The following is a 12534-nucleotide window of genomic DNA, read 5'->3' as shown; positions in this document are numbered from 1 at the left end:
TGCAAGAGGTACTCTGAGATGAAGAGGTTGGCACAGGAGAGGAATTCGTTGCTGGCCGCATGAGACCAGGCAAAAAACTGATGGTAAAATAAAAAAAAAGGGCAGTTATCACCCCGTAAGACTCCGCTGGGGTAACCGTTAAATTACCTTTACATCGTTTGATTTCCTGCAGTTAAGAACATTGTATTAAGTTTTATCTGTTAGGCTTAGTCCAATATGACCTGGTATTCGGTAAGCTCCTATTTTGTTCACTAAAAGATACTGCGGAACTGTATCGAATGCCTTCCGACAGTAAAGAAGCAGGCATCAACCTGAGCGCATTTGTTTACGAACCTCTGAATTCCACGGACGAACAGTGCTTCGCAAGGCATCTGTGTACGGAATCCATTTTATAGAGACGATTTTCGTCCTTCAGAAATGCCAAAATACGTTAGTTTCGACGTCATTCACTTCTGCCTTCACCCACAAAAGACACAATAATTCTGGGGTCTTACCATGGATATTTCTGCAGTTTAGTAATGTTTATACACTACTGGCAATTAAAATTGCCACACCAAGAAGAAATGCAGATGATAAACGGGTATTCATTGGACAAATATATTATACTAGAACTGACATGTGATTATATTTTCACGCAACTTGGGTGCATAGATCCTGAGAAATCAATATCCAGAACAACCACCTCTGGCCGTAATAACAGCCTTGATACGCCTGGGCATTGAGACAAACTGAGCTTGGATGGCGTGTACAGGTACAGATGCCCATGCAGCTACAACACGATACCACAGTTCATCAAGAGTAGTGACTGGCGTATTGTGACGAGCCAGCTGCTCGGCCACCATTGACCAGACGTTTTCAATTGGTGAGAGATCTGGAGAATGTGCTGGCCAGGGCAGCAGTCGAACATTTTCTGTATCCAGAAAGGCCTGTACAGGACATGGCGATGACGAATACACGCTTCCAATGTGCGTTCACCGCGATGTCGCCAAACACGGATGCGACCATCACGATGCTGTAAACAGAACCTGGATTCACCCGAAAAAAATGACGTTTCGCCATTCGTGCACCCATGCTCGTCGTTGAGTACATCATCGCAGGCGCTCCTGTCTGTGATGCAGCGTCAAGGGTAACTGCACCCATGGTCTCCGAGCTGATGGGCCATGCTGCTGCAAAAGTCATCGAACTGTTCGTGCAGATGGTTGTTGTCTTGCAAACGCCCTCATCTGTTGACTCAGGGATGGAGACGTGGCTGCACGATCCGTTACAGCCATGCGAATAAGATGCCCGTCATCTCGACTGCTAGTGATACGAGGCCGTTGGGATCCAGCACGGCGTTCCGAATTATCCTCCTGAACCCACCGATTCCATATTCTGCTAATAGTCATGGGATCTCGACCAACGAGAGCAGCAATGTCGCGATACGATGAACCGCAATCGCGATAGGCTACAATCCGACCTTAATCAAAGTCGGAAACATGATGGTACGCATTTCTCCTCCTTACAAATGGTTCAAATAGCTATGGGAGTCAACTTCTGAGGTCATCAGTCCCCTAGAACTTAGAACTACTTAAACCTAACTAACCTAAGGACAACACACACATCCATGCCCGAGGCAGGATTCGAGCCGGCAACCGTAGCAGTCGCGCGGTTCCGGACTGAAGCGCCTAGAACCGTTCGACCACCGCGGCCGGTCCTTACACGAGGCATCAAAACAATGTTTCACCAGGCAACGCCGGTCAACTGCTGTTTGTGTATGAGAAATGGGTTGGAAACTTTCCTCATTCCAGCAGGTTGTAGGTGTCGCCACCAGCACCAACCTTGTGTGAATGCTCTGAAAAGCTAATCATTTGCATATCAGAGCATCTTCTTCCTGTCGGTTAAGTTACGTGTCTGTAGCTCGTCGTCTTCGTGGTGTAGCAATTTTAATGGCCAGTAGTGTATTAATATTTTCTCATTTAGGTATGCAAGAACAAAATTTCTCATCTGAGAGTAATGTTTCTGATCTGCCTTTGGTGCCGGTAGGAATCTCATCACTGTCCCAAAGAAGGGGTTCCCGTAAGGTAAATATAAACGATTGGCAAGTGACACGTCCTCTGCCATCCTAGCAGTCGCTTCCTGCATGTAGTGCACGCCCGACCTGTTGAGGAGGCCCCACAATTCTCCACCCGATAGTAAAGGTCGAGAAATTCGAATCTGACATTGACGCAGAATCGTCTGAGCCTCTGGCTTACTCCTTCCAGTCGGCTCCAAACCAAAGGACCGCGATCGTTTTCTGGGTTCGATGCTGCAAATAGGGAGCCGTGCTCTTTAAACTGGTGTTTCCCTTTCGTGTCCTTCGACTGATATAACGTGACGAGTGGGATGGCTGAAAGCAGCAGACCGTGTGGGCGGCAGGTATGATTGCAGGAAGCGGCGGGGAGCGCACCGCGCAGCAGGTGGGGGCGAGCCGAGGCGAGCCGCACTGGCCGCACACCGCACCGGGGTTTCCGCGCAAGGCCGCGGTTGCACATGTCTGGGTCGCCGCCGCCTTCACAGCCACCTCGCCACAGTTCGGCGCCGGCCATCCTCAGCTCCGCGTCTGCAGACTCCTGACCGACAGACGCCGCTGCAGGTAAGCCGCCACTCACCTGTTGCCGTCTGCCGGGCGCTCGCTCTACAGGTGGCTGATCCAGACCACCCTGCGCCTTCTGCAAATGAGTCAGCTATTCGTAGAATTCACTGAGCACATAATGACATCTTTAACCCTTTATGTGTCACTGGAGTTTTTCGTAAGAGCGCGTAAGAGCGAACAATTTGAGGTAGGCAACCTGGGGTCGGAGAAGCCAGCTTGAGATATGGAAGTAAAGTTGTCTATCGCTTTGTGTAACATTACTGTTTTCGAGCTGATTTACACTAACATGCGTACAATTTTACACGTAGTGTGCTGATTATTTTGCTGTGACTACCTGGGCGTTGTAGACGACAATCTCATTGGGCCATATCTTCTGTCTGGCCGTCTGAATGGCCACCTCTACTTGAGGTTCGTGCAAAGAGTTCTGGCTGAGTTGCTGGAGATCGTACCCTTGGTTGTTCGTGGGAGGATGTGGATACAACATGACGGCGCACCGCCTCACTTCAGTGTGGATGTCCAGTACTATATTAATGCTGTATTTCCTGGTCGCCGGATTGGAAGGGGGAACACCTGACCTGTATCTCGTTCATTGTTTCCTATGGCGATATCTAAAGTCACTTGCGTATGTGACGCCAGTGGATACGGACGTGGAATTAGTTGACAGAATCGAGCTGCCTGTGATGAGATTCGAAACACATCAGGGATATTTGTCAGAGTGCGTCAGAAACTGGTTCGCTGATGCCTTGGTTGCATTGGGATTGATGGCCATCAGTTTCAACACTTTTTGTGAGATACAGTACAAATGGTACGGTCATTGTTTCAGTGATGGTATTTGCAGTTAACTGTAACCAATGTAAATAAAGAAGTAGACTGTAATGTGATTTTATTCCTCTTATTATCTTCTTAAGCTGGCTTCTCTGACCCCAGGTTCCCTACCTCGAATTGTTCAGTGGAGCATCCTTTATATACCCTTAAATCTTTGCACGCTCTTACGGATATAGTGTGTCATAAATATGGTGTATCATAAATAATGGCTTAAACGCATACAGTTGAAAGTACACGATACTAGAAGCAAAAAATTCTCAGTAAAGATAGGGTCGAAAATGCATACCTTAAGAGGTACGAGCAATTTTTTATCTTCCACACTGTGAAGCAAATCTCTTCTACTGCAAGCACTTTGCTTTCCATATTTTGGGAAATGATAATATGGACCAAAACAAGAAAAAAATGCCCAGTAAACATGTGCTCTAAAATGCATACCTGAAAAGTTTTGAGCACTTGTTCATTAGAAGAGATGTGTTCCAAAGTACCGAAGATGAACAAGCGCTCACAACTTTTAATGTATGCATTTTAGAGCACAAGTTTTCTGAATATTTTTTTCTTGTTTTGGTCTATATTTTTACTTCCCAAAAATATGGAAAGCAAAGAACTTGCAGTAGAAGAGATTTGCTTCACAGTATCGAAGATAAAAAAATGGCTCGTACCTCTTAAGATATGCATTTTCGACCCTATATTTACAGAGACTTTTTTGCATCTAGTATCGTCTACTTTAAAAAAAAAAAAAAAAAAAAAATGGTTCAAATGGCTCTGAGCACTATGGGACTTAACATCTATGATCATCAGTCCCCTAGAACTTAGAACTACTTAAACCTAACTAACCGAAGGACATCACACAACACTTAGCCATCACGAGGCAGAGAAAATCCCTGACCCCGCCGGGAATCGAACCCGGGAACCCGGGCGTAGGAAGCGAGAACGCTACCGCACGACCACGAGCTGCGGGCGTCTACTTTCAACTGTATGCGTTTACATTATTTATGATACACCCTGTATATACCACTGGTCTGCCTTTTACTTTATTTACGACAGACAATCGTATTTACTGGTATTAATACATTCTCAATAGTTTCTCTGACAGACACACACAATTGGTATTCGTACTAAGAAGTCGGTAGGCTTGATATATCATCCAACAAGTGAGTAATTGTGTGAATGTTTACTGATGGTCTTCGAGGCACCCGTCTTCGGACCTGGTGTTCAGCTAGCGTTCGTCGCCTAATGATTTACTCTTCTGATGTTTTCGGCCGGCCGAAGTGGCCGTGCGGTTAGAGGCGCTGCAGTCTGGAACCGCAAGACCGCTACGGTCGCAGGTTCGAATCCTGCCTCGGGGACTAATGACCTCAGCAGTTGAGTCCCATAGTGCTCAGAGCCATTTGAACCATTTTTTGATATTTTCGTATAGAAACAACAGTACGCGTAATTCATAGGAGCATTCACTACATCATGTATCTCGTACATTACTTTATAAAGACAAGTCGTTATTTAACATTGTTACCAAAAATCTCGGGAAGTTCGTTACCGATTTGCTTCAAGTTTTTCACGGTGCTCTAATAAACGTTTGGACGAACATTGATCACATATTTTTTCATTATATATGGTATATAAACACATACATAGTACACAAAGAGGAAACGTAGTTACCAAAAAGTCTCGAAAAATTCTTGACCGATTTACTTCAAATTTTACATAATCTTGAAATAAACATTTGGATGGACATAGGCTATGTATTTTCTTCCAATATAATAGCATGTGGTATATATATATATATATATATATATATATATATATATATATATATATATATATATATATACATAATTTCGTATAAGAGTGAAACGTTGTTAGCAAAAATCACGAACAGTTGTTGACCGATGCATTTCAATGTTATAAACGATGCACTAATAAAGATTCGGTAGTTAGCAAAAATAACGAAAAGTTCTTGACCGATTTACTTCAGATATTTACACAATAGTCTAATAAACGTCCGAACAGGCACAGGCCACACTTTTCTCAATATATACGATGTATAAATATACGTACATTACGCTTATAAATGGGAAACGCTGTTACCAAAATTCTCGATAAATTAACAGCCAATTTACTTCAATTTTTTACACGATGCTCTAATAACCATTTGGAGAGACATACTAGGGCAAAAATACTAGCAAAAATCTCGTAAAGTTGTTGATCGGTTTACTTCACATTTTACTCGATATTCTAGTAAACATACAGATGAATAGGGGCTACATATTTCTTAAACAACAATGTACAGTTTTCCTGTAAAAAAAATGACTGGGAGAAAGAAAATCCTGTTCTGTGAAAATGTATGGTTACGTTTTCTTTCTCGTAGTTACTTTTAACTTCGATAGTGGGGCACTTAAATCATTGGACAGATTGTTTCGCCGTTATATTTTCTGTTTAGCACGTAGGCCTATATCTATTTCCCACACATGTTTCACAGTTGCGTAACATTGCCGGCTTCACTAGCGAAGTGCAAAACCAATACAGGAGTCGTGTGTAAGGATATTTACAGCTAGTTGTCTTCCTTGCCGTACATAGAAACAAATACATAGTCGTGAATTCAGATCCTATTTATATCCAACGTTACTGATAATATGCTGTGAGTTTCTGCTTCTAATGAAAATTGAACATTGTAGATAATATTGTTTCATAAACTATCTCGAAAATGTTAGCTGCTGAGATAATATAACTTATTTTCATTGACGGGGCACTTTAGGATGATTACCGAAATTATGTATATGACGAAAACAATTTATGTACCCACTAAAATGTAATAGGCATATCATGTACGCATTTTTCGCTCGTTGTATGGTAAGAGGGATTATTCTGACAGTAGTGAATGTTTCTTCACTATCTATAAGAAAGATGTCTTGAAGTTGGCACTAAGTCCATGGCAGATGAAGTTGTGGCTGAACGTATAATGAACTGCCGGGAAGTAGTTACAGAAGAGCATGCAGAAGATTCAGAATTTAGGGAAGACTATGATACAGATGATGTAGCTACTATCTCTACAGTTTCAAAGACTACTCAATAATCGATGGTCGACTGAATAACAGTATGTCAACTCGACCTCTGTTTGAAACGTCTAGTACAGATTCAGCAGGTAGCGTAGACGATTGAAGGTGCGTTTTACTAAAGTCGGAAACTTATTCTGATACCGAAGTTCCTGCAAATGTAGAATTACAAAAAATGGTTCAAATGGCTCTGAACACTATGGGACTTAACATCTGAGGTAGCGGTCACGCGGTTCCAGACTGAAGCATCTAGAACCGCTCAGCCACACCGGCCGACGCAGACACTGGAATAGAGTCAATATGACCCGAAGGAAAACTCGAAAGAGAGTATTAGTAAGCCACTCCACGAGGTATTTATTTGCTTTATGCGTACTTTTGCCTTTTGAAAAGTAAAATTACGATAATATTGATAGAGAATCTTTTAATGCCACATAAATCGTACTGATACATTAATTTTCATTTATTTTGTAAGACAAACCGGCATACTATTTTTTCATGTTACGAAAGATAAAGCGGCCATACTTCTTCGCTTTTACATTGACGGCTGGGATAATCGCACATATTTTACAATGCTTTGCACTCGCTGTAGTGTGTGTTACATCTTCTTGCTTGTGGTATGCATTGTTATCTTTTTCATTTTTTGACACGGTGACAGCAATATACCTTTTTGCCAGATAAAGCCTTATTGTACACTCCTGGAAATGGAAAAAAGAACACATTGACACCGGTGTGTCAGACCCACCATACTTGATCCGGACACTGCGAGAGGGCTGTACAAGCAATGATCACACGCACGGCACAGCGGACACACCAGGAACCGCGGTGTTGGCCGTCGAATGGCGCTAGCTGCGCAGCATTTGTGCACCGCCGCCGTCAGTGTCAGCCAGTTTGCCGTGGCATACGGAGCTCCATCGCAGTCTTTAACACTGGTAGCATGCCGCGACAGCGTGGACGTGAACCGTATGTGCAGTTGACGGACTTTGAGCGAGGGCGTATAGTGGGCATGCGGGAGGCCGGGTGACGTACCGCTGGATTGCTCAACACGTGGGGCGTGAGGTCTCCACAGCACATCGATGTTGTCGCCAGTGGTCGGCGGAAGGTGCACGTGCCCGTCGACCTGGGACCGGACCGCAGCGACGCACGGATGCACTCCAAGACCGTAGGATCCTACGCAGTGCCGTAGGGGACCGCACCGCCACTTCCCAGCAAATTAGGGACACTGTTGCTCCTAGGGTATCGGCGAGGACCATTCGCAACCGTCTCCATGAAGCTGGGCTACGGTCCCGCACACTGTTAGGCCGTCTGCCGCTCACGCCCCAACATCGTGCAGCCCGCCTCCAGTGGTGTCGCGACAGGCGTGAATGGAGGGACGAATGGAGACGTGTCGTCTTCAGCGATGAGAGTCGCTTCTGCCTTGGTGCCAATGATGGTCGTATGAGTGTTTGGCGCCGTGCAGGTGAGCGCCACAATCAGGACTGCATACGACCGAGGCACACAGGGCCAACACCCGGCATCATGGTGTGGGGAGCGGTCTCCTACACTGGCCGTACACCACTGGTGATCGTCGAGGGGACACTGAATAGTGCACGGTACATCCAAATCGTCATCGAACCCATCGTTCTACCATTCCTAGACCGGCAAGGGAACTTGCTGTTCCAACAGGACAATGCACGTCCGCATGTATCCCGTGCCACCCAACGTGCTCTAGAAGGTGTAAGTCAACTACCCTGGCCAGCAAGATCTCCGGATCTGTCCCCCATTGAGCATGTTTGGGACTGGATGAAGCGTCGTCTCACGCGGTCTGCACGTCCAGCACGAACGCTGGTCCAACTGAGGCGCCAGGTGGAAATGGCATGGCAAGCCGTTCCACAGGACTACATCCAGCATCTCTACGATCGTCTCCATGGGAGAATAGCAGCCTGCATTGCTGCGAAAGGTGGATATACACTGTACTAGTGCCGACATTGTGCATGCTCTGTTGCCTGTGTCTATGTGCCTGTGGTTCTGTCAGTGTGATCATGTGATGTATCTGACCCCAGGAATGTGTCAATAAAGTTTCCCCTTCCTGGGACAATGAATTCACGGTGTTCTTATTTCAATTTCCAGGAGTGTATATTTCGGTGTATTATGAGAACTGTTTATTCTACTGGATATGTAGTGGATTAGTGAATCTTTAACAAAAAATTCAAGTAATTTTAATTAATTTTAAGTAATTTTCGTTTCACTTTATAGGCTATGCACGGTTTGTCAAAAACGTGATAATTCAAAAGAGACACTATAATTACTACCTTAGCGATTACTAGTGCTACCTAATCTTTTTTCTTGTTGCGCAACGCTGTAGCTTTTTTTCCATCGTGAAGACTACCAGAACGGCTACGAACTGATAATTTCTTGCCTGTGAGAAATCCTTCACATTTTGTGAAATTACGTAAGAAACAACTTCGGCCTTTCTGTGTATACAACGAAGCTAAACGAGCTAAAATATTGCCGATTTGTTGCAGAGCTGTTGCAGACGAAACAAAACGATCATTATCCCCATACATACACTGAAATGTAGAGCAATAGTGGGTGTCATGCAAGGTCCAAACACGCAGGACAAGGAAACAATGTAGTCAGTAATTGTTTATACTTCGGATCATGAAATAGGCTGAGAACAAAGGAACTTTCATGGGATAGCCTTCCTTTGTTCCTACGTTTAGCGACAGAAAAAGTAAGATTCGGGAATTATAGAACCGACGAGAGCAGTTATGGATTGAATAGAAGATTTCGGACCCTTACATGTACACTGCACTATCTGTGTTTTCCCTGCAGGCGCATCAACATCTAATCAGAAATCCTGGCTATTTTCATTAATACCAGTCAGAATATCTTAATTCACCGACTTCAAAACACGTATTTGCATCTTTAGAGTAGTGCTTACTAGAGATCTACATCCATACTATACAAATCACTGTGTAGTGCATGACAGACAACACATCTCACTGTACCAGTTATTAGGGCACGTGGATCACAGGAAAAATGTTTAAACGTGATATGCAGGAGGTTGTATTATATTTCTCGATTCATGACTTAAGTTTTGGTTCTCCTCTTAAATTTGGTTCTTAAATCTTTCCAAGCAGACTTTCATCGAATAGTTTGCATCTACGTTCAAGCATTTGCCAATTCATTTTCCTCGGCATTTCAATGACGCTGTTCCATGAGCAAGGCAAACTTGTGACAAATCGTCCTGCTCTTCTCTGTTATCGCTCTGGCAGTTTTCAGTCTGCAGACTGGTTTGACGCAGCTCTCCATGCTACTCTACCCTGTACAAGCCTCTTCATCTCCGAATAACTATCGCAACCCACATCCTTTAGAGCAAACTATCCCTTATGAAAAGTGTGGTGTCACCGCCAGACACCACACTTGCTAGGTGGTAGTTTTAAATCGGCCGCAGTCCATTAGTACATATCGGACCCGCGTGTCGCCACTGTGTGATCGCAGACCGAGCGCCACCACAAGGCAGGTCTCGAGATACGGACTAGCACTCGCCCCAGTTGTACGGACGACTTTGCTAGCGACTACACTGACGAAGCCTCGCTCCTTTGCCGAGCAGATAGTTAGAATAGCCTTCAGCTAAGTCAATGGCTACGACCTAGCAAGGCGCCATTAGTAACATTGCATGTATCTAAAGAGTCTCACTTGTATCGCCACAATCTCCAGATGTACCAAAAGGATGGATTAAAGTTAAGTATTACAGAAGCTACGTACTTTTCTTTATAGCAATCATTACGTATCCTGTTTCACACCTCACGCACCCTCTTTGGCTTAGCGCGTGCCTGTCGGCTTCTTCTCATTGTGTCTAGGCTGTCTTGTCTAGACACAACAAAAAGTATGTGACATTGCAGTTCATACCACTTGGAACAGTTGGACAATTTCAGCCTCTGGATGCTTGTTATTTTCCGTGCCTATAATACATGTTATCGTACTATTTGTAGCTATGCCTTAAAGGATAGACAGTTTATCGATAAGATCCACCACTGGATCTCAGCACTATGGAACTTAACATCTGTGGTCATCAGTCCCCTAGAACTTAGAACTACTTAAACCTAACTAACCTAAGGACATCACACACATTCACGCCCGAGGCAGGATTCGAACCTGCAACCGTAGCGGTCGCGCGGTTCCAGACTGTAGTGCCGAGAACCGCTCGGCCATATCGGCCGGCTTGCATGCCATGACGTTTCATCAGTTGCACGAATATTGTTCTGTATGCATTCTGTAAGAGTGGATACATAGCTTAACAGCCTGCACGGTTTGCAACTCCAAAGGAGTTGCAAACTTGATGATGCGAACTTCTCAAGTCAGTTTTACTAAGGGTTGAACTTGCGACCTCCCACACAAAGTGTCCTTTGTCAGTTCTTAGGCTCTCTAATTGCCCACCCACTCCCATAAGTGACAAGAGTGAAACGACGAATGGAAAATATATTTTGACAACACGGGCTGCGGAATCTAGCAAGTTTTGTCACCTTCCAGGGAGCTGGTACCCGGTGCGCAACCCGCCCCCCCCCCCCCCACCCCTTGATATGCCACTGTGCATTTCCCTAGTGTTCTATCAATAAACCGATCACCTGACTTACCTAGGACTGTCCCTGTGTGGTCGTTCCATCTCATATACTGAAAATGAAAAAAAAAAAACGGGTATTTGCATGAGCTAGGCAAATCCAAATGTGAATCACTGTATATGATCGTGATAAGATGCTACGTCTTTTTGATTAGTGAAAGAGAAAATTTTACATTTCTGCACTTTTTAATCAAGTTGCCAGTCCTTGCACCAGTTTGAATTCTTATTAAGATCTGACTGAATATTTGTCCAGCTTTTATCAAGATATGAATTAATTACAGATAACTGCATCATCCGCGAAACGTTTGATGTTACTATCAATATTGTGAGCCAGGCCATTAATGTAGAATATAATATTTACAAAAAGCAATTAGTACAGATGAGGAAGGGAGACGATTCAAAGATATTCTTTTTCTTCCTTTTTCTCTCTCTGTATAATATTTTTTCTGTTATATTTTAGTGTTTGTGTCAGTCGTTAGCCTAGCGATAATTTACTCGATTTTTTTCTCTTCCCTAAACAATTTTTTCTTTCAATCAGGCTCCAGGGTGCGTCGAGCAGGCCAGTCACTGCCTGTATCCGTAGATTTACGTGAATTAGACTGACCTATGATAGATTTCACTCGTGTACTACCATAAATGTGATCTACGGTTTGACGTAGAAAAACCTTTGGAATGTGTCTCATATTTAACAGTCGACTTCATACAAACATGTTCCGCGTACCTAAATTTTCTGCTCTCTTCACAAGGCAGCATAACTGTTTCTCCAGATGGTTTCATAAGGTTTTATACTTCCTTTTCTTCGATTTGACGAAATACAAGCTGCACGACTGCGTATGATTTTTAGGAAGTGCTGTTTCCATCTTTTCGTAACTACCTTTTGTGTGTATCGTGATAATGATGTAGTCATTCATGTACAGAAGTTCAGTGTATTTCCTTCCGCGTTACTTTACGTTCACGCCTGTGTTCAATGGTATCCCGTGGGATGAGCGATTGCCTGTTCACCATGACAGATCGAAAGAGTGTGCAGGGCCGAATCCCAGAACTCGCTGGCGCAGCAACGGATCTTCGTCCGTTCACACCAAGCATTTGTCAATTGTCCTTCGTTGATTTTGCGTTCTGCCTCTGTACTTGAGGCCGCGCGGAGAGGCCGCGTGGTTTGAGGCGACATGTTACGGATTGCGCGGCCCCTCCCGCCGGAGGTTCGAGTCCTCCCTTGGGCACGGGCGTGTTGTTCATGGCATAAGTTAGTTTGAGTAGTGTGTTTGCAGTTCGGTCCCATAGGAATTTACACACATTTGAACATTTTTTTCTGTACTTGAAGACCATCGGCTGCCGGTATTCAGCGCTACGGAAATCTGTGTGCACCACGCTGGTGGCAGAGAACGTGCCTTAGGCGGTAAGGGAAGTCTGCCTACCGAGTTGCAGCATCTGCGCGAAACATTTCGTAA

At 44.3% G+C, this 12534-nt stretch overlaps 1 protein-coding gene across 1 annotated transcript in view; it reads left to right on the top strand.

Moving 5' to 3' along the window:
• The first annotated feature begins 2487 nt into the window (after positions 1–2487).
• Positions 2488–12534, top strand: part of LOC124620497 (putative ammonium transporter 1) — a 324909-nt gene continuing 314862 nt past the window's right edge. The window contains exon 1 of the mRNA XM_047147073.1: positions 2488–2611. The gene's annotated coding sequence lies outside the window, so the exon portion shown is untranslated. The remainder of the gene's footprint in view (positions 2612–12534) is intronic.

Source organism: Schistocerca americana, chromosome 1 (genome assembly GCF_021461395.2).
Source record: "Schistocerca americana isolate TAMUIC-IGC-003095 chromosome 1, iqSchAmer2.1, whole genome shotgun sequence".
NCBI lineage: Eukaryota > Metazoa > Arthropoda > Insecta > Orthoptera > Acrididae > Schistocerca > Schistocerca americana.
This window is presented reverse-complemented; position numbering and strand designations above follow the sequence as displayed.